Source organism: Coptis chinensis, chromosome 8, assembly GCF_015680905.1.
Source record: "Coptis chinensis isolate HL-2020 chromosome 8, ASM1568090v1, whole genome shotgun sequence".
NCBI lineage: Eukaryota > Viridiplantae > Streptophyta > Magnoliopsida > Ranunculales > Ranunculaceae > Coptis > Coptis chinensis.
In genome coordinates, this window is record NC_141463.1 from 72,436,510 (window position 1) to 72,463,649 (window position 27,140).

Here is a 27,140-nt window from a genome sequence, read left to right on the forward strand (position 1 = left end):
CATTTCTCACGGGTTCAACTTCATTCGAGTCGCAATAATCTGAGAAGCGCTTGCTCAAGGTGAGTAATATGATCGATCGCTTTTTGCTCTTGACAACCATATTGTCGATGTAAACCTCCATGGTCTCTCCTAACATGTCCTGGAACATGTCAGTTACCAGACGCTGATATGTCGCTCCGGCGTTCTTAAGGCGAGCGGGAGGACGTTATAACAATAAATTCCTTGTTCGGTAATGAGCGAGGTCTTCTCTTGATCTTCCTCGGTAGTGGGATTTGATTGTATCCATTTGACGATCCATAAAGGAAAGAAGTTCATGCCCGCAAGTCCGGGTCGACAAAGGCGGTCAATACGTGGTAGGGAAAACTATCTTTCGGTGTTTCTTGATTGACATTAATTGAAATCGACGCATAGGCTTAAACTGTTCCATTCTTTTGGGGACCGCCGCACGATGTTAGCGACCCATTCGGGTATCCACCTTTCGATGAAACCGACTTGCTTGAGTTTGTCGACCGTCATTAATGGCTTTCTGAAAAGCGAGATAACCCGGGCATTTACCGCTTAACTGGTTTAGCATTAGGATTTACATTTAATCGATGACATGCTACACTAGGGTCTATACCGGGCACATCGATATACGACCAGGTGAAAACATCTTTATTCATAGCCAGAAAGTTTACAAGTTGGGCCTTGAGTGTAGGGTCAAGGTTAGCCCCTACATATACAAACTTGGGGTCATTATCAGTTCCTAAGTTCACCCGCTCTCTGTCGACCTGTGGAGGTGCTGGCCTGGGTGGCGACGCTTCTTCGTGTGGTGGCACTTCAACGACCTGAGGGAGAGTGCACTTATTCACCCGAACTGGATCGGCAGCTGTGGTGACGAGAACAGGAACTGGAATGGCTTCTGTGGTCATACTAAGAGGGGCTGGAGTGACCATCGGCAGGAAGACTTATGGTGTAACACGTGTCTGTGAATCCATTGGGTTGCTAACGGGTGAGATAACAATAGCAGAGGGGTCTTCTGGGGGCGTGACTGCGGTATTAACACCAACTGAGGTGACTTTGGGAATCCGTTCTGATGGAGCGGCAACGGCTGGATTGACTTCGGGAGTGTAAGTGGACGACTTCCTCTTCTTCTTTGGAGCCCGGTGTTGCTTTGATCGTTGGCTCGACCTCGCTGACGGTCTTTGGCCATAGTATAACTGATGGGTTCGCTACTTGTGTGGAGTGGTGTACTGTCGGTCTTTCCTGCTGACAAGATTTGGTTACAATGATATGCTTCCGGTTGATTGCTTCTCGGCTCCATCGAGTCCTCGGGGCGGAAGCGGAGAACTTGATGCAACGCGTCGAAGGAATACGGCTTGCATTTGGTGGATCCATCGTCGTCCTAAGATGGCATTATAGGGCGGCGGGATGTCTAGGACGCGGCGTATTTGCGGTGACTTTGTCTTCTTTAGATCCCACCGATCTTTGGAAGGATGATATCACCGGTTTGGTCGACCGACGGAACCATTGAACCCATAAAGGGGCAATCGGGTCTATTAGAACCGACTTGGGTAAACTCGTTTCTTGGAGAGTGTGGTAAAATAAAAGCGTTGCGAGAAACTCTCCGAGATTTGAAGACCAAGGCGGCTTTCTTATCGGTCGGCTGATCTTGGCGTGGGCGACTAGTGCATCATTGTGAGGAAGGCGGACCTTGTTGAGGTTGGCCTCTGTGAAAATGATATCTCTGAATGGCAACTGGCGGCGAGCATGTCTTTGCTTGGGAAGTAAAGTGATATACTTCTTGAAGCGCCAACACGGCGTCTTTTCTCTCTGGATGAAATGGCGAATCATCGGGGAAAGTAATCATGTGAATTGTTCGGTATTGTCCGATCGGAGGGTGTTGTCTTCGCTTCGTGGCGACGAACGATCTTAGGGGCGCCTCTATTGTGAGGGCGACCTTGAAAGTCTTGGTGGTGGTGGCGAGGTGGAGATCGACTGCACTTTGGCAGTGGAGATCATTGCGTTTTGGCGAGGTGGAGATCGGTTGCACTTTCGGCGAGCCATGAGCTTATGGCGCAAATCACCGTCGAAATGTTGGTGTCTTGTTTAATGTGATCACTTTGGCCGACAAGGTCTTGAAGATAGTGCTTAAGCCCCAAAGACGCATTGGTTTCATGACATTTGGCTTTGTGGAAGTAAAGGATAATATGGCTTGTCAAGTCGATCATCGGGCTGCTTCACCTCACGGGTGGAAGTACGAGGCTCGCCGGATCTTGTCTAGAATGTAACTAGGAGGCGTGTCGAGACAGCCGAATTCTCTGTTGTTATCTGTCGGGTTCACGCCTTGGTGAAGCGATATGGATCGCTTCACTTACGCGGGGTATGATCGAGATATGTGGCTACCTCTCGGTTCTCGGCTAAACCACTAGTGTTTTGGTTTTCGCAAACTTTCTTGCAACTTGATATACTTGTCAACTTCGTCGCGTCTGATTCGGATAAGCGTTTCTAGGCGTTCCTTCATGAGCGATCTGGAGAGGTTGGTATTACGTACTGAAACTCGGCAGCGTTAGAAAATGCCGGTGTGGCAAAAGACTCTTTTCGATCCGCTTTCCATACACAACAATTCAGCCTTGAACCGCCCTAAGAATTGGCGAATGGTCACCGTCTTCTCACGAATGATAAGCTGGAACAATGAATCAAGATCTGCCTTCTACGTCATTATGCGTATTATTGGCCGGCAAACGAGGTTAGTAAGCTGCTCAAAAGTTTTAATAGAATCGGGTTCGAGAAAAAGAACCAATCAAGTCGCCATCCTTGAGGCGGCCGGAAATAATCGGCGGTGAAGATGATCATATGTTGATTCGTTTAGGGATGGAAGAACGGGTAGAGGGCCAAACTCTGAATGTATCGAGCCATATGTTGGACGTTTTTGGGACGAGCCGCCATCATACATGGGGAAACGTGGCTGGATAAAATCTTGAGGAGAGGATTTTATGATTGAGAACGTCGGATTTAAGCGGGGGCGCAGCGGTATGTCTTGAGCATCTTTTGAACAATTTGGGTTCGTCTTTTCCGACCGCACTTTGGCTTATCCTATGTGACAATTCGTTAATCTGGCGATTAACCTCGTTGATGCCGTTTTTCAGCAACATTACCGACCGGTTTTTGTTGATAAAAAGCGTCGACTTACATGTTCGTAAAGTAGCATTTTCTTGCCCGAGCAAAGGAAATGCTTTCGCTTTGTTACACCCAATTTGTTTGGGGCGAGGTTTTGAACACGAGCTTCGAGGTGACCATGCTTCGTGGGCTTGAAGAGAAAATTTTGAGTTAGGGTAATGTGATTTCTCAAGTAATCAAAACCACGCGGCGCCAATGTAAAGGAGTGTTTTGGTTTTCCTTGAGGTTCGCAAGAAGAAAGAGGGAAGAGGGTTGAGATTCTCTGGAGGGACCGAAGTTCGCTTGTGGCGAAATGTAATACTACATTATCCTCTTTTGGTTTTCTCTTTTTGGGGGAGAGGAATCAGGTCCGGCGTAAGTTCAAATAGGTGGTATTTATAGGCTTAAGGAAATGTCAATCGGGGGACACGCGTGTGTCTCTTGCACATGTAAAGGTGGAGATCGTGAATGAGTGTTGGGCTGGTTATATTATTAGTCATGTATAAGATGATTGGGGAGTTGGCGGTCGCCCTATTTCCCAGTGGTGGGAAGTACAAGTAAGATTTTGGTAATGATTACCCCCGGTGGTGATCCTATCCGGTGTAAACAATGTCTCGGCCATGCGTCGCATATTAAAGAGACATCTTTGTTCGCAGTACCACCTACGGAAGGAACTTTCATAGGTTGGTCTTGGAGGTCGATGTTCGAAAGTTCGCTTATCTTATAAGTTACATGTGTATTCAAAGGGAGCTGCTCACAGTCGGTCTTGGAGGTCGATGTCCTGAGTTCGCTTATGCTCCACGCGTGCCTGATAACTTTATGAAGATATCACTCCCCTACAGATGTAGTAGATGTTGACGAGTATACTGATGAAGATGAGGTTGAGGTTATACCAGATGATGATGAGGATGTAAAGAATGTATTTGTTCAAGAAGAAAATAAATTGGAGTTGAATGTCGGAATGATTTTTGATAGTGTTGCTGATTTATTTGAGTACTATTTGAAATATGGCAATGAAAATGGTTTTCCAGTTAAGAAAAGATCCTCAAGGATTGACGATAACGGGGAGGTTCGATGGGTGGCTTTTGCATGCTCTCGGTCAGGCAAAACAGAGAGCACATCAAGAAATGCTTTCAAATTGCATCCAACCACCAAAACTGAATGCAATGCAAGGCTTAGGGCTGCTTTATGCCCCAATAGGAAGTGGCACGTGACATCGGTTGCGTTTGATCATAATCACGTGCTGAGCCCAGGAAAATCACGATTTTACAAGAAGAACCGTGGCTTGAAACCATCTGTAAAAAGAAGGCTTGAACTGAATGATATGTCGAGTATTAAACCTAGCAACAATTATCGCACCTTTATTACAGAAGCAGGTGGTCATGAGAAGGTGCCATTTTTAGAGAAAGATTGTCGCAATCATCTTGACAAAGTAAGACGGTTAAGACTCGGTAATGGAGATGGTGCATCAGTTGAAAACTACTTCGCAAAAATGCAGGCTAACAACTCAATTTTTTTTTTCTCTGATGGATTTAGATAGAATTGATGGCAGGATAAAGAATATATTTTGGGCTGATGCAAGGAGTAGAGTGGCATATGAAGAGTTTGGCGATGCCATCACTTTTGACACGACATACTTAACAAATAAGTATGACATGCCTTTTGCCCCTTTCGTTGGTGTGAACCATCATGGACAGTCAATGTTATTGGGGGTGTGCTTTGATTTCGAAGCAGGATACTGTTACATTTTCTTGGGTTTTTCAGACTTGGCTACAATGTATGGGTGGTCGTGCTCCTAATGCAATAATAACTGATCAAGACAGAGCTATGCAAAATGCTATTGGGAGTGTCTTCCCGAGCACACGACATCGGTGGTGTTTATGGCATATAATGAAAAAATTGCTTGAAAAGTTAAAGGCTCATAAAGAGTACGAGTCTATCAAGTTTGCAATGCAACGTGCAGTCTATGAGTCTGTGACTATTGATGATTTTGAAGAAAGTTGGAAGATATTTATCGAGAAATTTGATCTTAAAAAAAATGATTGGTTGAATGGGTTGTATGAGGAGAAAACTCGCTGGGTTCCTGTGTTTGTAAAGGATACTTTTTGGGCAGGGATGCCAACTACTCAAAGAAGTGAGAGCATGAATTCATTCTTTGATGGGTATGTAAACTCCAAGACTACCATGAAACAGTTTGTCGAGCAGTATGAAAATGCACTACGAAGCAAGGTAGAGAAAGAAAACCAAGCAGATTTTATCTCATTCAACTCCCGAGTCCTTTGTATTACTCATTATATGATGGAGAAGCAATTTCAAGATAGTTACACAACTGCAAAGTTTAAGGAGTTTCAGACAGAGCTAACAAGTAAGATTACTATGACATGTCTCAAGTTAAAGAGGATTGTGGTATTCACGTGTATGAAATTTTAGAAGATAAAGGATTGGATCGGCAAACCACTTTTACTGTTTCGTTAAACTTAAATGACCTGGATATTAAGTGCAATTGTCGTTTGTTTTAGTTTAAAGGAATCCTATGTAGACATGCTCTTACGGTCTTGATTCACAAAAAAGTGCAAAAGGTGCCTGAAAAATACATTCTTAGGCGATGGAGGAAAGATGTAAGGAGGCAACACACAAAGGTTAAAATCAGTTGCTTTGATTGGCTACAAAACCTTGATAATGAACGATATGACAGGATGTGCAAAGTCTTTTATGAAGTTGCAGACTTGGCAACTCATAACGAAGCTAAGACGAGATTGGTTGTTGATCGGATTAAGTTATTATGCAAGGAACTGAATGAAGATGAAGGAGCATGGGGAAGTAGTTTGCCAAATTCATTGTCAGGCATCGAACATCATGATAGATCATCAAGTCATGACATTATTCCTATGTGTAAGCAAAATGGAATTGTTCGGAGTCCATTGGCAGTCCGTAGTAATATAGGTCGACCGCCTTTTAAAAGGAAGGAGTCTAAGGGGGAACAAGTTGTTAGAAAGAAAAAGGAACAAGAGAAGAAAGTGAGAGAAAAAGAGAAAGAGGTCGGTGCTGGAAGTGTCTTTGGTAACCTAAACTCCGATAAGGTAGCAAGCAACTAATCGCTAACACAAATCTCAATTACTCAGTTGTCATTTATTGCACTTAATATATTTTATTCAAACTGATACTTATATGTATATAACTTATTGTACTATCATTGTAGGATTCAATTGGTGGATTAGAAGTTATCGAGCTTGGTAGGACACAAGAAAGTATTACAATGAAGGTTCGTAGCTTACTTTGCTCTCGGTTATTCTTTAAATAAATACTACTTCATATTCTACAAATTTTGTATTGAGCTTTGATGTTTTTGTGTCGTGATTTTGTTTCTTGTGCAAATGCCACTTTTTGAACATTTACAAATGTAGGACCATGGAAGAAATGCCCCTCATGCCAATCATCCTTACAATTCGATTGATGCTGGCTTTCCTCTTCATTTGCAGGTTATTAGTTATTATCTTTTCATATAATATTTGTCAATGTCTCTTCCTTAAATATCTTATAAATATATAGGACACTAGAGGAACCTTTCCTATTCGACATGGCAGCCATCTGAATAACTATATTGGGTATCAACTTGGGTATTTGTCAATGTCATTTGCAGATGTCTTATACTAAGAATTTTACAATTGCAGGAGAATGAAGATAATTTTCCTCGTGCCTATCCTCAAAATAATTTTTTGGGTATCAACTTTCCACTTCAAATTCCAGTAACTTATTTTTCTATTTTTATATTGCAAATAAGTTACCCCCCTTTTACTACTGCAAACTTACAAACATCATTGGTGTCACAGAGTTACCATTACCCTTTTTGGAGTGGGGGTGATATGCCATTTAGTAGACACGATACACCTTAGAAGGTGGATGAAGACATGAGCTGATTATTGATGTGTTATCTATTTTTTGTATAAATCATTTACGGTTGTACCAATGACGATGAGGGCACTGAAAACTCACCTGAACAAGATAAAGAATCTTCCATTTGTGAAGAAAATTTCAGATTTTCGCTTGCTACTCCTGATGTCAAGGTTTCCCAATGCTAATATTCCTGCGTTAGCAGAGTGTGTGCAAACAGAAACATCAATACCAGAAGGTTGCCAGCTACTAATAGATTCAATGGCTAATGCTTCTTGACTTGGAGGGTCTTGATGTGGTCCTTTGCCTTAGTTATGCGGTGGAGATTCTATTACAAGTCAATTATTGGATGTGATGTATGTGTAGAGTGATCAGTTGGTTTTTGGTTATTCAAAACAATGTTTCATGACGATCAATGTGCGGTATAACTATACTCTTAAAAATTGTGTTATCAGAACTTGCATCTTAGAAGCAAACTTCTTTCAAAACATGAATTGTTTATCTTTTTGTGTCAATTTATATTAGTTAAGCATTTTGCATTAATTTAAAGTCAGTACTCATTTTCTTCCTTGAAAGGTAAAAGAATTTTATATAAAAAGTGGGATAACAACTAGATCCAAACAAACTAAGCCATCTCAAAAACAGCAGGGAGGGGACGAGTGCTTAAGTTATGTGGAGTTTGTCTATATCATTCTTCCAAAGACCAAAACATAACTTTTTACTTCATATTTGCCTCAGTAAATAGCGTAAGACAATTCACCCATGGGTCATACTTTCTAAACTCAAGCTTCTCTGTCATCTTCCGTGGATTCTTACGCTTCACATAAAAAAATCCAGTCTCTACTGCAGAGACAAGCCTGATGAATATTGCATCACCCTTGGCCATCCCCATTAAAACTCATAAATAGTGAAGCTAAGCTAAATCTGCAAAATCAAACTAGATGAGGATGAATTTAGTTTGTCTGATGGTGAGAAGTCGAAACTGGAAGCATCTGAAACAAACTAGACGAGCGATCGATACGCCATATAGATATTTCCTGCTTGAGATTCCTTCAATAAGATCTTCGATTTTGAATCTGTTTGGCAAGAAGAAGAATATACAGGGATTTAATTTTTAGTTTGGGTTCCTTTTTTTGTTTTTTAGCCAAAAATAAATCGCGGGAAGATTTCATGGGACTTTGTAATTCTCACATTTGGCTGACGTGGGTTGCCACCTAATTAGACACATAAGTAGGTTGAAATAGTAGGTGATATTAAGTAGGTCCGTCTAGAATTACTGCTCGAGAGCCCAATACTAGTCAACCCAACTCTTCACAAAATGACCCCATATGAACTCGTCTCTAATACCATATGAAGTCTCTAATATATCTCTACTAGTAGTATCTCCTATAACTATCATGGACCTTTAAATTCATCCGGGTATTTTTGTTACGCATAATATTCCTGAATAAATAATTAAATAAAACACCTAAATATTATTAAGAATGACTATTTGGTCTTTTTACACCCATATAAATTTGTAGTACCGATATTGTCCTTCAATTAAAGTATTGATAAACATTGTTTAATAGGAATAATCGGTCATTTCATGTGGTGATTAATTAAAAAACCAAATCCACGCCATCTTGAATTGTACGCCCACACAATGAATGCTCACTTAATATTAATTACGTGTCTTTAATTACCATCCTACCTACATTAATATCCATTCTTTTAAGATGCTCATAGTGAGCCACATCAGCAAAGTTTTTAAAAAAACCCATGGTTTTAGAATATTTACTTTCCTTCTTACGAAAAATGCCCTTAAAATTGGTCTATTTTGTAATTTATAGAAATATATTAGGTCTTTTCACATGTGGTGAGAAAAAAAAACCAAAAACACGCCTCATTTGAATTGTACATTGGGGGGTAAATAAGTAATTAACAACCCGAAAAAGAAACCTAAGCTGTCGTCAAACACCCAAACTCTCTCAAAGATCCAAATCAAGAAAAAAAATGGAAACCAAATCTCACCCTCACCTACGGGTTCTTCTCTCTCTTGATTCTTCTTGGAACTCTCGCAAAATATGGTGTATATACTGGATGGTTACATTGACGGGGTTTGATTTGTAAGTGGTAATTCTTCATTCTCTTATTGCGCCATTGATCTTTTCAGGGTGCTTCTTTACGACTTCTAGTGGCTTGCAGAGTTTTGAGCACCCTTTGAATGAAGGAAGGCAATGCCAAGGGACGAGGAGGAGTTACAACTGGTTCCACCTGAAGAAATAAATGAAAATGCGGCAGGGGTGATGGCTGAGGAGGAACAAGTGGAACAAATAAATGAAAACCCACCTGAACTTGTAAGCTGTCAACTTTGTGATCGTCCTGGTCACACGGCTCCATTTTGTTATTTTAGATTTGAAGATTGTTTTTTTGGCGACAGTGATCCTCCAATTGTCACGTTTACTGCTCCATCAAATGATCCTAATTGGTACTTTGCCTCTGGTGTCACTTTTCAAATGATTGCTGACATGGCCACTCTCTTTGTGCACTCTAAGTATCATGGAACTGATCCGATTCGCGTCGACAGTGGAAAAGGTATGCTACTGTTCATTTATCCAGTGGTTATTGTTTTACAGTCAAGAACCGAATATTTGTTAGCAAATTTATTAGAGAAACAACTGGAAGTAAATGTACATTGGAATGATGCATCTGCATAAGCATTTCATCGTTGAAAAGTTCAAGTTATCGTAGGTAGCTAGGCTTTATAAGGCTACCTATAGTTTGCTTAAAGTTACCTTGGTTATCTCTGAAGGAAGCACCATAGCCAGCTTACAAGGGTCGACAGCTCAGGGGAGGTCTGTGAAGGAAGCACCATATCATATAAGGTTGATATGGATTCTAAGAAGGAAGCTGGCATGCCTAGAGTTGGGAGTGCTGCAAACTGGTCTTCACACTACTGACCCAACTCTTCATTGTATTCTGACATTAGTCTACCTTCAGTATTTTTGGAATTTTTATTTTCCCATATGGATGACAAGTGGGTAATAGTTGCAGATTACAATATCTTTTGAGCTGTGATCTATAACACAAATGTTTGAAGTGTTTCTTCATAGCCTTTTAAAACACACACTTTATCAACTTCACAACACAAGACAACCAAAAAAATCCAAAACTTGGGTCCTCTTTGCAATTGTTCAATCTCGAGATTACCATGTAAGATTCACTCTCCCACACTCATTTTTCTTCAGTTACTTTTCTATATATATTTGATGTGAAGAACTACACATGAATAGTGGGTTTAATGCGTTTCTGTCTTATTGGTTATACATATTTTTTAATATAATTAAATGGGCATGCTTTAAAATTATTAATGATATTTTCATGGTTTATTTGAACTTAAGCTCCAAGTGAACCAACTTTTTTTTTATCTAGTTAAATGGTTGGAAAAAAAAATTAGGCTGAAAGAAATGGGTATTGTACAAAATTGTGAGAATGTGAGTCAGATTTTAACAAATTGAGACCATGAGTGGCGTCTTGGTATATGGAACAATGATTTCATCATGCAATTTGATCAGTGTTTGACCGATGTTTGTTATCCCTATGTTCAATTTGTAATTGTTGCAGGGTTCAATTACTAATAATCACTTACTGAGTTTATCAATTAAAGGTGATAATAGTTTTGCTGCAATTTGAGTTCATTCTTGGTAACTGGATTTATTGTGATTACTCTATTGAATCATTTCTCTTATTTTGATTAACCTTAGTTGAACAATGTCAAACTTTTTTGGGCTCAATTTGAATAGCTTGTGAAAATCAAGTTTTTTTTTTAATTTAGCAATATATATTGGGAATTCGATACTGAGAAAATATAGATTCGAAAAACAACATTCTCTATTCTTGAAGCTTTGGCAAGTTTTTCTTGCCATTTGTTATGGGTCATATACCCTATAACCTCTTTTTGCTCTCAATGATGTTGATTAAGTTCTTATGTTCACTTGGTGTCAAAGCAAAGAAGGTTAGAATGGAAGATTAGAATGGTAGGTGATCATGAGCTACAAAAGTAAGAACTGTTTCATATACATAGTGATGTAGCTTTGGATTGAATTTTATTTTCCAGGTTTAGGATGGACCATTCTATGGCTATAAGACTGCCGACTTTCTAACGTTAGTGCTTATTTTTGTCATGACATTAGCATTATCTTTGGAAGGTACATCTTAATCTCCATTATGTTATTAAAACATCATTGATACCAACAAAGGCATCACCTTATCAGAAATGTTTGCACATATATAACCGTTTATTGTTCATTGTTCATGACCATTTAAATATCTTATTCGTTGTTTATGTTAATGTTTGTAATGCATCATGAGAACCTCAAGACATTATTTATGTGGAATCTGACAACTACCAGGAACTCTCATCCATGCAAAATGTATGTTTTGACACCAATGTTCTAATTTGTGATATAAATATTACAGGGATTTAGTAGTGTCTTTGAAAAATATTCTGCGTTACAAATGATCTTATTATACCGCACATGAAAAGATGAAGAGGTTGATCCTATAACATTATCAATATTTTATAGTCCATTACAAATGATGGTCATCGTTTGTAAATATGGTGTTTTAATGTCTTTTAATCATACAATATCTGTCTTGCATTATGGTTTAGACACACATTGAACAAATTAAAGCATATATTCTTTTATATGCATGGGGTTACGCACTATGCATTCTATGTGCTATTAGAATATGATATGAGAGTGAGACTACAGGAAATGAGTTTTAGACCTCTTGGACTGCAGTTTTAGATAATGACTCAAGTAGTAAGAATGCCTAGTGCCAAATATTATGGGGGTCTTCCACTTATAATTTAAAAAGTTTTGCACTAGCCCATATATTATTAGATAAACTATTGTTGTTTCAGGTTTTCAACTTATGCTCGGCAATAAGCACGAAAGTAGTAGAAAGGTGTTTGGGAAGAAAGATTGGACAAAGAGCAGAAGAAACCACTAAAGGAAATACTATTGCAATCAGACAACAACACACAGAGAGATGAACCAGTGCAGTATGAGTGTCTGACAATATGTCTAGATAGAGAGAGAAAGAGAGAATGATTTGTAATAAATAACACAATCAATAGTTATGTACAACATGCTCCTAATACCTGAATGAACAAGTTTATATATATTTTTTTATTGGATGGTGTTGTATTTATATTTTTCTCTTTGTTCTGTATTCAATGTGTTTTGATGGGTTGTCCGTCACTATGTATACTAGCAAAATGCACGTGCTCTGCACATGGATGTCAAATAAATAATGTTTACAGGTATTTGTATTTGAATATAATATCGGTGTCTACATTTCATTTTTATGAAATTATGTTAGCATACTCAGTTCATTAGCTTCCGAAACTGGCATCCATGCTAAAAGAATATGGAAGATGGAAGCTGTTAAATACCGTTATACCATATATCTGCTTGTAGATACAAAAAAAAATTCAAATATGATCTAGGTTTCACAGAGTGGCGACATATATATCTTAGAAAAAATGTTACGTGGTTTTAGAGGTGGAACTTGGAAGTGTGAAACACAATTAGATAATACTGTGTAAGTTCACAAAAAGTAAAAAAAATGAAATTGTCCATCATAAGTTCTAAGTTGAATTGAAGTCCTAACAACATGGTAAACATAGGCATGAAGAGTAATTGTTTCCTCTAAATTTGATGAAAAAAGATAGTAATTGCCCCCTACGTTCCATAGACATAAAATAATAATAGTAGTAGTAATAATAATAAAGCTTCTACTAAATAAGCAATCTGTAAGGTGTGGACTTTCCTTAACTACAACGGACACCTTAAAGGGTCATTGACCATAATTAAAATACAAATAACGTGAATACTAATCATTAATGTTTTCCTAATGTTCAAAATTTGAACAGTATTACAAAGAATTTTTTTCCCCACCTTCTAAATATACATGCTGAAATGGCAATATGCATATGTGATAAGAGCCCAAAACTGTAGTTTTAACCCTGTAACAGTCATACTTTTAGACCAATTATGTGAGCAATAATTAAGAGTTAACACTGATTACGTGTTTTTATGTATTTCAGGCTTCAAAGTCCATTATGTGCAGAAATGTGCCACTTTAGTGAGATAAAGGAGCAAAGGTCGGTTACTAAGGAGTTCCGTGATTAAAGGCCAAGATTCAAGAAGACAAAGCCTTTCTAAAGCCCGGTCAAAAGCTGAAAAGTCGACGAAAGCGTAAACAAAGACACAAAGTCATCAGAACTTCCAAAGGCCGTATCTTTGGACTCAGACCTCGGAATGGGGCCTACCTTATGTCAAAACGACCGGATCGGAAAGAGCTTTCCAATTGTTCAAGCCTTAACCCAATCAGAGGAGTAGAAGTGGACCAAAAGTCTGTTGAAGCCAACTGCAGTTGAAGAGGCCTTTTGATTTGAAGAATTGGGTTTTTGGGCCGATTCTCCGCCCAAAACATGGCTCCAAGCCCATGCACGATTTTTGGATCTGAACATATAAAAACAAAAGCTTAGCTCTTTGTTAATGGTAGTTAGTTAGACCTAAAACTATAGATAATTATAGATCTAGTTTTCATGTAATAAAATTAAGTTTAGTTTAAATTAAATTATTGTTTTAGATTAAACTCTTAGAATCATTATTCTTAATTAGTTTGATTAATAAAATAGCTAGTTTGTCAATTTTGATTCTTGTCATTTACAATTGTGTAGATCTAAATTCCCTTATTACGTAGATAGCTAGACCTAGATTAGTTAGATTATTAATTTAGTATTTGAATCATTGTTTTATTATTCATTAGATTAATAAAATAGTGTTCTCCATAATCTAGTTTCATTTCCATTAATTGTTTAATTTCAATTCGTAGATTTAATTATTTGTCATTATTAGTTAAATTCAATTATTGCATTAGTAGTTTTGAATTGAGTTTAAACAATCAAAGTTTCAATCTTTATATCATGTCTTGTTTGAATTCCATTGGGAATAATAGCGTGATGATTCTCGGCTAAACCTCCATTGAGGGGGTTGAGAAGCCTTGATGAAAGCTTGATTCGATTATCGTAAAGTAAATTAAGTAATTTCCTTTCCACTCTAGAAACGATTAGTTCACCATGAGAATGAGTGTAATCGTTCACATGCTAGTTATGAATTGGTAGAAATGCCATGTGTAATTAGGGATTAGGAGTAACCAGATTGTTCTGCGAAGCAGTTCAATTCGGATTACGACGATTCGTCGTTAGTAGGGTTAAGTCGAGTTAAGGTGGAATCAATCCCCCTCTAACTCCTTATCATAGAATCAACGTAGCATTCCCATAGTTGTTCTAATAGTCGACTAGTTGCATCTTGTGGGTAGTTGCATCGTAGTCTAGTTGCCATTTCGTAAATTTCTCATTAGACTTAGAGTAGATTACGTATACATAGAGAACACAGCATGCGGAAGGACTAGGAGTGGAACGAATCATCTACTCCACTATATCTCATAGGATTGAGAGTAGAATCTTTGATAAAATATAGGCACATAAGATAGTTTTAGTTTACTTACGTTTTGAGTTTCATCGTTCATTTCGTAGGTAAACTATCAATTTTATGTTTTATCAATATGGAAGGTGCATCCTTGAATGACACTCAAATCTTATAGAGCAACTTTGGGAATGACACCCAAATCAGGTACATCAGTGAACGCACGAAACCGATAAGACCCTTCGCATCACTCCCCAGCATGCCCATCCAGTGCGTCATGTGAGACTTGAACACTACAATTACTATATTGGTAAATATCGACTTACTACATACTATCACTTGTAGAGGCTCCAATCAACTGCTTTTCCTTGATGAAGTTTTAAGTAACATAAATTAATCCCTCACGTCAAGGTGTTGGCTTTCATGTATTGCTTTGTAGCACTTGAGACTGCATAATGGAAGCTCTGACTTGGAATTTCGATATACATATGGATTGGTGCAGGAAGAACCAACACATTTTAAGAACCAACACATTTTTCATGAGGAGGTGGGTAACCGACAGTCCAAACCAAATACCTCATCAATTTTGTAAAAGAATGTAATGTGTATATAGTTTAGAGATGGGGATAGGCATATCATGTCTCAATTTTGATCCCACGAGAATGAAGCCTGGAGGGATTTTCACCTGCAAGGCTTCGAGCTATATACTTGGTAAGCCAACATCTTCTGAGAATGTAACGACTGTCCCAGTAGGACGAATGACCCATCAAATAGTATTTGGTGGAAGTGTCTATGCATTGGCAGCCTTCCCCTGTCAGTAGAAAAACATTGATGGCATAAACAAAGGGCTGTAAATATCCGACAATAATTTTTCACACAAAGATTAAAATTTTCAATAGGCCTTTGTACCTGTGCTAACTCATCTCGACGCTTCTTTAGCTTATCTTCTCGTTTCTTCCTATTCGAATCTTGACCCAGTATTTTCCTAATAGCCTCAGCCTAAAAAACCCCAGTTAATTATTTGTTCACTTAGAATTCTAGAGGTTGACATTTAAGGAAATATAGGGAAATACAAATTATAGAAGATGTTATACATAAATAATAGACAAACGTCAAACTCCTTAGCCGCCTTTGCTACTTGCACTCTACGTCTTGGAGCAGCCTCTGCCTTTTTCAGCTGTTGCTCGACTTCAGTAAGCTTTTCTTTATGCTTTGCTCACCCAATAACCAAAAAAAATAGAGAAGTTTAATGGGAAACCAACAGGTTCATCTAAGAAAATTCAAAGGACGACAAAAAAAAGGTTAAATTTTTTTACTTATAGGTGGAGCAGGAGGCAACCCATTTGGGAATTCAATCAAACTTGTCGATGTGTCTTTGCTCGACGGAAGCGCTCGTTGACGTCTTGTAAGAGACATTTCCTTTTTCTCCTCAATTGATTAATAAATAGAATCCTTTTGTAAAACGTCTTATATAAGTTCTTCTTCCACAAGATCCTTATTCTCAGATTGTCTTTCTGACCTAGACTTCTTACCATCTCTTAAAACCTTCCTTTGATGTTTATCCTCACCATCTGCATAATGGAAGTAACAATCAGAAGTAACCTTAAGACTCCTGAGTTTCTCAAGATAGCGAATCTCCTCATCATTATCACCATCATCAAATTGCTCATCTAACACACGCAGCTTGGGGACACGCCTGCTCTTACGAACAGGCTCCGACTTGTCTGTTTTCTTCCCAGCTACACCATCTCCAAGCATCTTGTTTTTCGAAGACCCCTTCTTCCTGAGACTAAAGCTTCCTCCAGAGAAATCCTTCCATTGTATCCTGAATCCAGAAAATATTCAAGCAAAAGATTTGCTAAGATTTCTAGATCTTTTTCATCATAATGCAATAAAAAATTATTGAGAAGATAAATTAAATTTGCGTGAAACTTTCGGCATTTGGCATACAAAAGGCCGTGTTCCTCAGCTGTCTAATAAATTAGGATTAATATAGGTAATGCCAATATCCATAAAGAAATTAGACGAGGGACTAGAAGTGTAAAAAAAAATCATTGACCCATCACCCGACAGGTAAACCGTCTTTGACCTACCACCCAAACCCGAATCGACCCAAAAGTTAACCCTCCCCGCTCTGCCCCCGTTTCTATGCGGTCTGGGTACGGGTGTAGGTATTGTCTTCCAACCCGACCCATCCAACCGCCCGACCCGTACCGTTCCAAAAGCCGTTTACTCCGCCCCAATGGTCAAATAAGACCCAACCCGGCAGTTTTTTGAATTTCAAAACTAGCCATTTATGGCTGTTTTTTGGCACTATTCATTCATTTATGGCTGTTTATAAGACAATGAGAGAGTGTGAGATGATTGTACCGACTCAAAGGACTCTGGTCAGCACCCTTCCAGCTTATTCCCATGTAGGAGCTTTGCGACAAGGAATGAAAGTTCATGGACACACGGTTAAAATTGGCCTCCTCAGTGATATATATGTAGGTACTTGCCTGATAGATGTTTATGCAAAGTGTGGGAGGTTAAATGATGCTATGCTGTTATTTAAACAAGTGCCTAGAAAGAGTTCCGTCCCTTGGAATGCCATAATATCAGGTCATGACATCCATGGACAAGGTGAAAAATCATTAAGTCTCTTTGGAGAGATGGAGGAAAAGGGGGTTAAGCCAGACCATGTTACCTTTGTTTCTTTGTTATCGGACCTGTAGCCACGCTGGTTTGATAGATCAAGGTCAACAGTGTTTTAAGTTGATGCAAGAGAAGTATTGTATCCAACCCGACCCGTTATCCGCCCCAAGACCTGCCCCAACAGGTTGGGTGACGGTATGGACCTTAACACTTTCCCCCGCCCCGCCCTGCACCGCCGGACCTTCAATCCCAGACCCGCCCCGCCCGCCGCCCCATTACTATTTGGCCCGCGGATAACCCGACCCACCCCGTTTTACACCCCTACAGGGGACCCATTCAACCTACTCGGAATGGCCATAAAATCTGTAAACTACTATAAAATGGCTAGGATCTCAACGTTTTTGGCACATATCAATGCAATCGTAATCATTATATAGATACCTTAAAAAATCAAAAGAAATTTTCAATTGCTGGAGTTAGAAACTCAAACTTAATCTCACACCTAGAAAGATGACCATCTTTTGAAATTGTACACGGAGACCTTTTCCAATTCTGTATTCCATTTCAAAATTTGACTGAGTGAATAAAGGATCACCTGAAGATTCACCTTTTTTATGACTAAGCATCCAGAGAGCAAGAAGGTTTCAGTCCAACTGCATAGGAGAAAAAATGACCTTGCATGACTATTGTGGATCCAATCATGTGCAAAAAAGAATTCAGTAACCGATGTAAAGTGACACCATTTGGTTATGCTAGTATGCATACCTAATAGATCAATTGGCTGTTTCTTGATGCATTGTGGATGTAACTTAATCATTGAGGGTCTTGGTTTAGGTTACCCACTTGTGCTATTACCTTTACTAAATGATCAAGCAATTAACGCTAGGTTGCTCTGATGGACGAAAGTCGGGGTCGAGGTACCACGGAGATATTCTTAAAGAGAAAGAAGAAGTATTTGCAATTTAACATAAACCATAAGCACACACCAATCAATGGTATGCAAAGTACTGGGCACAAATAAAAACACCATTCGATTAATTTGTTGAGTACCTAGCTTCTACTAATTAAAGCCCTTTTCCACCTTATACCATTTTGTTTCTAATTTGACTTAAACTAATAAAGTAACGATTAAGCAAAAATTGAACTATCATTTACCATCAGTAACAACTATGCTACAGAAAATGGAGTAGTAGATACTCTAAACCAAGCCCCAAAGCAAATGAAGACAATGATAGACTATAAGCTCCTCAAAGACCAACTTCATGTTAGGATCATTTTAAGTATATCACAGTTAAAAAATTATTGTAAAGGAAAGTTCATAAAATAGATTTATTGATTTAAAATTGAATAACCCTAGTCTTTTCTAATGGATCGTCATTGATTTGTGACCGTAGATGCCAAAAGCATAGACAAATTTCACATTACACATTGCGCGCTATAACCAAGAGCATAGACAAATTTCACATTGCACATTGATATGATCAATAACATAGTAAAGGCCAAGTGTTATATATCCTATGTGGTAGGCCAAGAAATGGCATTGAAAGGGCTTTTAGGTGAATCACTTCAAGTGAGTTTATAACCTTCCTTGAACTCAAACCACCATCGTCAATCAAAAATTTTGATTACCAAGCATCAGTACACTGTTATCTTAAATAACATGTTGCCATTGCCACTCTTAGCATAATGAATGATAACTATATCGATGAAAATCGGATAGAATAAAGAATAGAAATAGGCAACTACTAACATACAACCCAAAGGTATTCTCTAAGGTAAAATCCCCATAAAACTTTCAGGGTGACTAACAAAGACAGACAATGTTATAATTATTTCAAAGTCGCTACAATGTCACCTCAAACTGCGACACTGGTTTCTCAAGATTATATCTTTGATTTTTTTCTAATGAGATCTACGTTCATGTTATCGATATATAAAATCCCATAACAAACAAACAGACAATTAATTCAAATCAGAGCATAGCTTGTGAATCAAATTAAATGTAAATGAAAGAAGAAAGAAGGAAAATCCTTCGAAACTTACTTTGATGTCTCGATTTCATTTGTAGTAGTAAGTCAATAGCTCCCAAAGTTTTCACCTTCTTTTCTCGTTGTGAGTAGCATGTGTCATATTTCTAATTAGCTCACTTGTAAGAGTTTCAAACCAAATTTCTAAGTTCATCGCCTCTATAACTCGATATAAAAGAGAGACACAAGTTTGTTGTCTAGTTACCTTCACCACCTAATCAGTATGTCCTAATTGAGATTTTCACTGTTTCTCACGCTATTCTTCCATCTCCACCCAAGTTAAGCTTGAAAATTGCATTGAATATTACTAATCAAATAAAGCACAATATCATAAACTAAATGATAGAAGAAGAAAATATAACATTATATAAAGTAGAAGATGCCGAGTAGGAGTGCAATAAACATTAACCACAAAGGGTAATAGAGCCAAGGAAAAAGCAAAAGTGAGTTAAATTTTTTTAATTAAAATGATTGATCCAAGTATCCAATCAACGCTTCGAGTTACCTGATTGTTACATTTATTTTTAAGACATTCTTCATCCTTAACAATTTTTAAAACAAATTTCAAGTGTAGTTCAGAATAATGTGCTGAATTCTTGTTCACAAAATCTCCAATCTGGGACACTGGGATTAATGAACTACAGAACCCATGTATTTGTGTGTTAGCCTTTTTTGCTAGAAGTGGAATTAACGTCTATTAGCGCAGTGTTCAGCAATGGAGACATCATGTTTACTCAGCTCTCACATATTTATATACCTTTCTTAGCTTAATGGGTTTGCACATGATGCATAAATAGCAATAAGGATTAATACCTTGGCTGGTAAATCACATGTACTGGTCCAAAAATGCTAAACATTCAAGCACTACCAAAAGCTACTTCTGCATCACTTTGCTTCTTTAAAACCACTCTCGCACTGCAAGTGTCCCTTATAGCTTTTGTTTTTGATTCCTTGAAAGCCTCAAAGCGTCTGAATATGTTATTCAGATTCATTTTTAAGCGAATACAACCTGACTGGGGAAAGCTCATCAAAAGTGAACTTGTGGCTTGTGGGTGGTCGGATACCAAGAATTAGCAAGGCCAATCCAAGGAGTTCAAAGTCCAAGGCTCTGTCCTCATCAGCACTGATAGAAGAGCAAAAATGATCCTGAAAAAGCACGTGGGGAGTAGGTCTTCCTGAAAAAGCAATATATAAAACAGTAGATATTATCACCCAACTAAAACCATTTGCTACGCAATAAAAGAAAACATAAAACAAATTAAAACATTCACAAGTACATTATAACTCAAAAACAATTGCATCACTCAAACATGCCATAACAATATATTAAAAGTAGCTGCCTAAACCAACACTATAAGCATTGCAATACCGACAAATTATCTAACTCTCGAACTAATTATTATACGCCAACTATCTAGAAACTAAGCTCTAGGTCTAATCTAAAAATCCAAACACAAAAAATACATACAATACAATATAATCTTATACAAACTAGAGAAATATCCAATTCAAATTCTAAACTTCTCTAATAACTCTAAAATTGCAACCAAAAATTCACACAAAAAAAAAAAAAATCCAATATATCGAAAAAAAATCTCAAAACACGCAAAACAATAATTAACCTGATTTCCCAACAAATCGAAGTTCAATGACTTGTTCCAACACGCGAACCAGAAAGAGAAGACACCCCTAAGTGGATTTCATCCAACTTAAAACAAATCAATTATATTTGTAATAAAAATAAGCATTTTGGGGTAGGATGCATGGAAAATCAATAAGTTTTCAAAATATAAATTAGAATAGGATGCCTCGAAAAACTCTAATAGCAGCATGCTACTCCATTGGCCTTTTAGCAAAGCATATACTTTTATAAAACGGTTGTCAAATGAAGTGCTACCAACAATAGCAAGAATTGGTTCCATCTTATTAGATGGCTACAGAAAATAGGGGAGTAATGAATCCCACGGCGTTATAAGGGTGTCCATGTATACGCCTTGCGGTCCAAAAGCTTTTAGTTGGTGGACAACTTGTTATACTGAGCCAAACAACTAATGAAGTAAGAGATGATTACAGAATTATATTGAATAATTTTTTTTTATCAATTGTAACAGAATATATAATATCATATATATTTAAGAAAAGTCTATGAGTAGGAGAACCTGTAACTATTGCAAGGAAATAGATTGCACCTTTCAATCTTATTATCAAGACCAAGTCTTGAACTTCTAAGCTGTTTTGAGGTGCTTGCATTGCCTCGCTTCTCAAGTGACGTAGGATTGCCAGACCACACACCAATAAATCACCTCAATGTCCTTCCTTGTCTCCGAACGCCATCTTTATGCCCAAGCTCTCCATGAGGCACCAAATTCTTTCTTGATTGCAAAACCTGAGTTGCAAAGTTGCAACCTTATCAAAATTCTGTCCACCTCTCTCACCTATCTCATTAGACTTTTTAACCTTATCCTCAAACTTGATTTCAGCATCTCCAGACTCCTCACTTTCTGAGATAACGTAGCTGGAGAAAATTGGCCACCCTTTAATTTAACTTGCTGGAGAGCATTGCGAGTTGAGCGTCTTTGGAGTCCTAATGCATTATCATTACCCGGAACAATTGATGCTATATCCAAACTTGATGTTTCATAATGGTTTATAATAGGAGAAACAAAATTTGACTTCCGTGATGCACAAGGTATCTTTTGCAGTCTTTGGTTAGCCCATTGTGCTGATTGGTGCGCTTGCCAGCAACAGTATGGATCATGTTTGAACTCTGCAAAGCTCCCTGGCGTCAGCAACTCCTATAAATCGATGAACATTGGTTGATGCTTTAGGTATCATTTTGGTTAAGTTTAAAATGGTGGGCATCTACAACACACAATAATCCAAAGCTTTAGACACTCATTGTAGAGTTTTTGCGGCACTTAGAGAGCATATCAAGGTAGAACTTGCACTTGTTGATGTCGCTCCCATTGGTGTTAATGCAATCAATGAATGCCTTGTAGTGCAAGTTGCATCCATCAGAGCCAGAAGCACCTCTGATCCCATGGATGCATCCTATTAACAAATGTAACAATTTATAATGCATATTGACACAAACCATAGATACGATTGTTGATTTGTTCTAGATGTTGCTAGCAACAACGATTATTTTGTACAACCCTCCACTTCAGTGTTTAATCTGAGAGGAAATAAAAAGCATAGGGTAAAATTGATAGGTACACTGAAGGATACTACACTTCATGCACTGAGAACAACTCATGAAAAAAAGGTCTTATCACATATAGATGAAAACAACTCTTGGAAAAAAGGTCTTATCACACATATGAAAACCACTCTTGAAAAAAAAGATCCAAGAGATGTATTGTGGTCACAATTAAATTTCATTATTCAAGGTCAATGAAAAATTGGAGAGAGAGTTGAAGGTGAAGAAGGACACCTAGGATTCAGGTTAGGTTGTGTCACCACTATAATTTCAATCTTTCGACTCCAACAATATCTAAGGTCACCAAACTATTAGATTCCAAAAGAAGCTCTTTCAAATTAACCCACTCAAGCCCAACTAAACCTAAAATCAGCGAGTTCATTGTTTTTCAATGACTATTTCAGTTTAAAACTGAAATGCAACATGTATTGCTGGCCTGTATTAGCACTACGATATACATGGCACTTGGATGTCAGTTCTGAAAAATGTTGAGGAGCTCTAACGCTTGCATATTTGTAACATAGCCAAATCTCTACTTCAAAATATGTTTTGGAAGTCAAAGAATCACTATGAATGGAAAATGTTTAAACCATATATACAAATTTCATCGTCTCTACTAAGATCTAACTGGTAACACTACAAACAACTTGAAAAACAATGCCGTACCTGGACATGTAACGCCCCGAGACCCATCACGCATCCCGAGGACGTGGAGATGAATCTCGAGGCGGTCGCTATCCCAATTATATTGAAATTTCGGCAGAGTTTCCTTTGTTTAATCGACGTTTTGTATACAAAAACCTATCATAAAACCTGGACATCGCATAATACCCTTCCAACAACCATATATATGTAAAATCTTAACTTTATACACAACAGTGATGTCCATATACATATCCAAAAATGTTTAAGATTAACTACACTCCAATACATCGGTTATTATCCAAAATGAGCTAGCTCTCAATATATACAACCAAAGAATGAACTAGACTCTATACAACCCAAAATGAACTTGACTCTGCCCCTCTTCAAGCATAGGGGAAACCATCCAAATTCCCATAACCATCCTCACTAGCAGTAGGGAAAGCCTCTTCCACATCTGGCTCGGCTGAAATGTTAATGTAGGATGAGCAAACAACTATGCCCAGTAGAAACACACATAACCAATAAACAGACTACTTATAGCAAAACATTTAAAACATGCAGGTTTCCATAATAATATCCAAATATCGTGACTATATAATACATCACTAACTAGCATAAATCATTTTGACATGCCTCGTTAATATTTAAAATATAGTTTTCACAAACATCATACAACTATTGTGGCCGCTGCATCCTATTAGAATGGTGAGGTACGACTGGTACTCAACCCCAGTCATAGGCATATCTCGGTTCAGTACTTCCCAGTGTGCACCATGCACCGTTGTTTTCCTGATTTTACCGGCAGGAGCTAAAATGCAGTTGTTGTGTTCGTACACACAAAATCCTCAAAGCTTTTAGGGCTCAAGTGGGCCCTGTGACCACAACCCCCATACAGGCTATCACCTAACTTAGGGTGGTCAACCGTTCGATGACTGCAGAGTGCTCAAGATCTTGACACACATCCAGGAGTGGACTAAACTCTCACTCCTCGCGTCTAAACCTCATCGAGGTAACATGTAACCTCACACAAGCTAAACACCATACAGCGTGACACGTACAAACATGGTTATCTAGAAAATAGAAAAGGAATTCCCGGACTACATCCAGTGATGCATCCCTTTAAAGGTGGCCCACCACCTCAAAAGGTGTACACCACAGTTGGAATCTTATAGCGAACTGCCGTCTCCGGAAATGCGACAACAGTTCCCTCTTTATAGGAATTCACAATTCCTTTTCTAAATCCCCTCGTGATAAGCATAGTAATATATATATACTCGTATTACCGGTTATTTCCAAATACTATAGATACATATTTAGTTTTTCTTTTAAAACTGTTGGTTCTGTATGTGTGAGTTCCTGGATATCCAACAATCGAGTAATGCAACCTATGACTCCCAAACGGGCCAGTCATAGTAAATGACAACCGATGATTCCAAAACAGCGAATCATCATAAATAACAACTAACCATCCGTGGAACAATCCATAACCTCACACATAGTTACAAACAACCGGGTAATCCTTACCCGCATTACAAAATCCATCTCTCTGTCTCCTTACTGAGACAAGAGACGAGAACCCTTCCCAAAACCAGTTTTGCTCTTAAACAAAGAAAATCAATCCCCGCTACCCAGATTTTGCAAAACCATTTCACACGAAAACTATTCATATATTTAGTTTATATCGAGTAAATACAATGCAAAATATAAATATCACATATACATGCATGGTTGGTACGCAAACTATCTTTCCCAATTTAAAACAATCAAATCATGCATGAAAATAAGCATGCTATATATTGGTATGTAAGTTCCTACCTTAGCAAGCTCCGTTCCCCTCAAGCCCACTTAACCGAATCAAGCCCGCTTAAACGAATCCACTCTTATTTAACTCCTATAACAGCATATACACGTAGGTTATTAGAATTTATAATTAACGAGAAATTTTTATCTAACGCAGTTTTAAAAGAAAATCTCGGCCTTCTGAATTTGGTTTCCGGTAACTTTCCTCTATAACTAATGTTAACAACGCTATAGGCCATTTCTAGCACTGCTACTCTGACAGGGCTCGATAGTCCATTTACAGCCACTGTAGGACCTTATGCCAACACCAATCCTATCCATTCCAAATTCTCAACTACAACAAATTCCACACCCTTCGATTCATATTAAATCTAGCAACAATTACGGTTGTGCTCCTTCCTAATCATTCATTAATCGACCTAATCCTAAACAAGTATATAACTAACATAACTTCTCTAAATAGATTAAATATATCGAAATCCTTACCAAGTCAGTAAGAATAGCTTCTTAGCTTTCTGCTCCACCAATATCGCTCCACTCTAGCGTCTCCAAACTGCTACTGCCGAAATTTAAAACCCCCAATCAATTATTTTCATCAATATATCCAATTCCATTGAAATTGGGTTTAAACTATCTAATTGAGAATAAAACTAACTCACCTTTCACTTTGGTGCTTAATTTAAAATTCGAGGAAATTCGAATCTTGCGTTGTCACGAGAAGAAAACCCGATAGCCACTCCGGTACGTTCACAATTTCTAAACTCCACACTTGACTTTAGTGTTTACAAGGGATGGGTTGCGAAAATATTTGGATTGAATCGATGAAAATGGACGAATGGAGTTTTCTCTCTCCTAGGTTTTCAGTAGTTGTGAAATGGAGAAGGAGAAATTGGTGCGATTTTGTTTCTTGCGATTTTGTTTTGTTTTTTGTCTTCACATGTTTTAGTTATTAAGGCCCAAACCCAATTGTCTAAATTAGGCCTAAAGCATAATTCACTCCTAACCACTAATTAATTTGACTTAGCGTTGAAATTATTTTTGGCCCATCCAGCTTAATTTAATCTCCTACATTCTATCCCACCGCAGGCTATAACGATAACCCACTCATGCATGTAAGTTGTTAACTTGTGCCAGCTTCGAACGCAGAAAAGCCGCTAACCGACATTTTGTCAAATTTTTCTCATATGATTTGTTTATCTAACGTGGCTTATGAGTTTGAGTTAAGTTTCATTAAGTTACGTAAGTTTGAAATGTAAACCCGATCGACTAATTACCTAAATGTCCCTAGGTTAAATATGAAATTTATGAAAATACCCTTAACACGAATTTGAGTCTTTACATCCTACCCTCCTTAAAAGAAAATTTCGTCCTCGAAATTAAATCATACCTTAGTTCTTAAACAATTCTGGATATTGTTGCCGTATATCCGATTTCTTCTCCCATGTTGCTTCCTCTACATTGTGATTTCTCCACAAGACCTTTACCAATGGAATGACCTTTGACCGCAATCTCTTTTCTCTCGTATCTAGAATCTGAACTGGCCCTTCCGAATAGGTAATGTCTTCTTCTAATTCCAACGATTCCAAATCGACCACATGTAGGGGATCAGGCTCATACTTGCGTAGCATCAAAATATGGAACACGTTATGGACACGTGATAGCCTTTCCGGTAACTCAAGCTTATACGCTAACTCTGAGATCTTCTGAATAATCGGAAAAGGTCCACATATCTAGGTGCAAGTTTCCCTTTCATCCCGAACCTCTGAATTACCTTTTTCGGAGATACTTTAAAAAATACCCTGTCACCTTCATAAAATTCCAAGGGGCGTCGCCTATCCGCAGATAGCTTTTTCGGACGACTCACGGCTGTGAGCAACCGATTTTCATTATCACTTTAATCTTCGATCTCGGTGGTGTCACTAACCATCTCGGCCCCAACATAATACTATCTCCGGTTTGATCCGGTGAGAGGTGTTCGCAAAGGTCGCCATACAACGCTTCAAACGGTGCCATACCAATACTAGATTGGTAACTGTTATTGTAAGCAAACTCAGCCAACGCCAAATGAGTCTTCCAACTACCCCCAAAATCAAGCACGCAAGCCCGAAGCATATCTTCTATGATTTGAATGACTCTTTCCGATTGCCCATCGGTCTGCGGATGAAATGATGTACTGAATTTCAGTTTGGTCCCCAATTCCTTTTGAAGACTTCTCTAAAATGAACCGGTAAATTGAGTACCTCTATCTGAAATTATCGATAATGGTGTCCCATGCAACCTCAGTATCTCTGACATGTAGATTTTACTTAGCTTTTCAACAGA

General features: G+C 38.1%; 2 pseudogenes; one reads left to right on the forward strand and one right to left on the reverse strand.

Annotated features, from left to right (window-relative positions):
* Positions 1–894: 894 nt before the first annotated feature.
* On the forward strand, positions 895–9,235 carry LOC147482846 (protein FAR1-RELATED SEQUENCE 6-like; annotated as a pseudogene).
* A 5,472-nt stretch (positions 9,236–14,707) lies between these two features.
* On the reverse strand, positions 14,708–27,113 carry LOC147482847 (uncharacterized; annotated as a pseudogene).
* Positions 27,114–27,140: the final 27 nt, after the last annotated feature.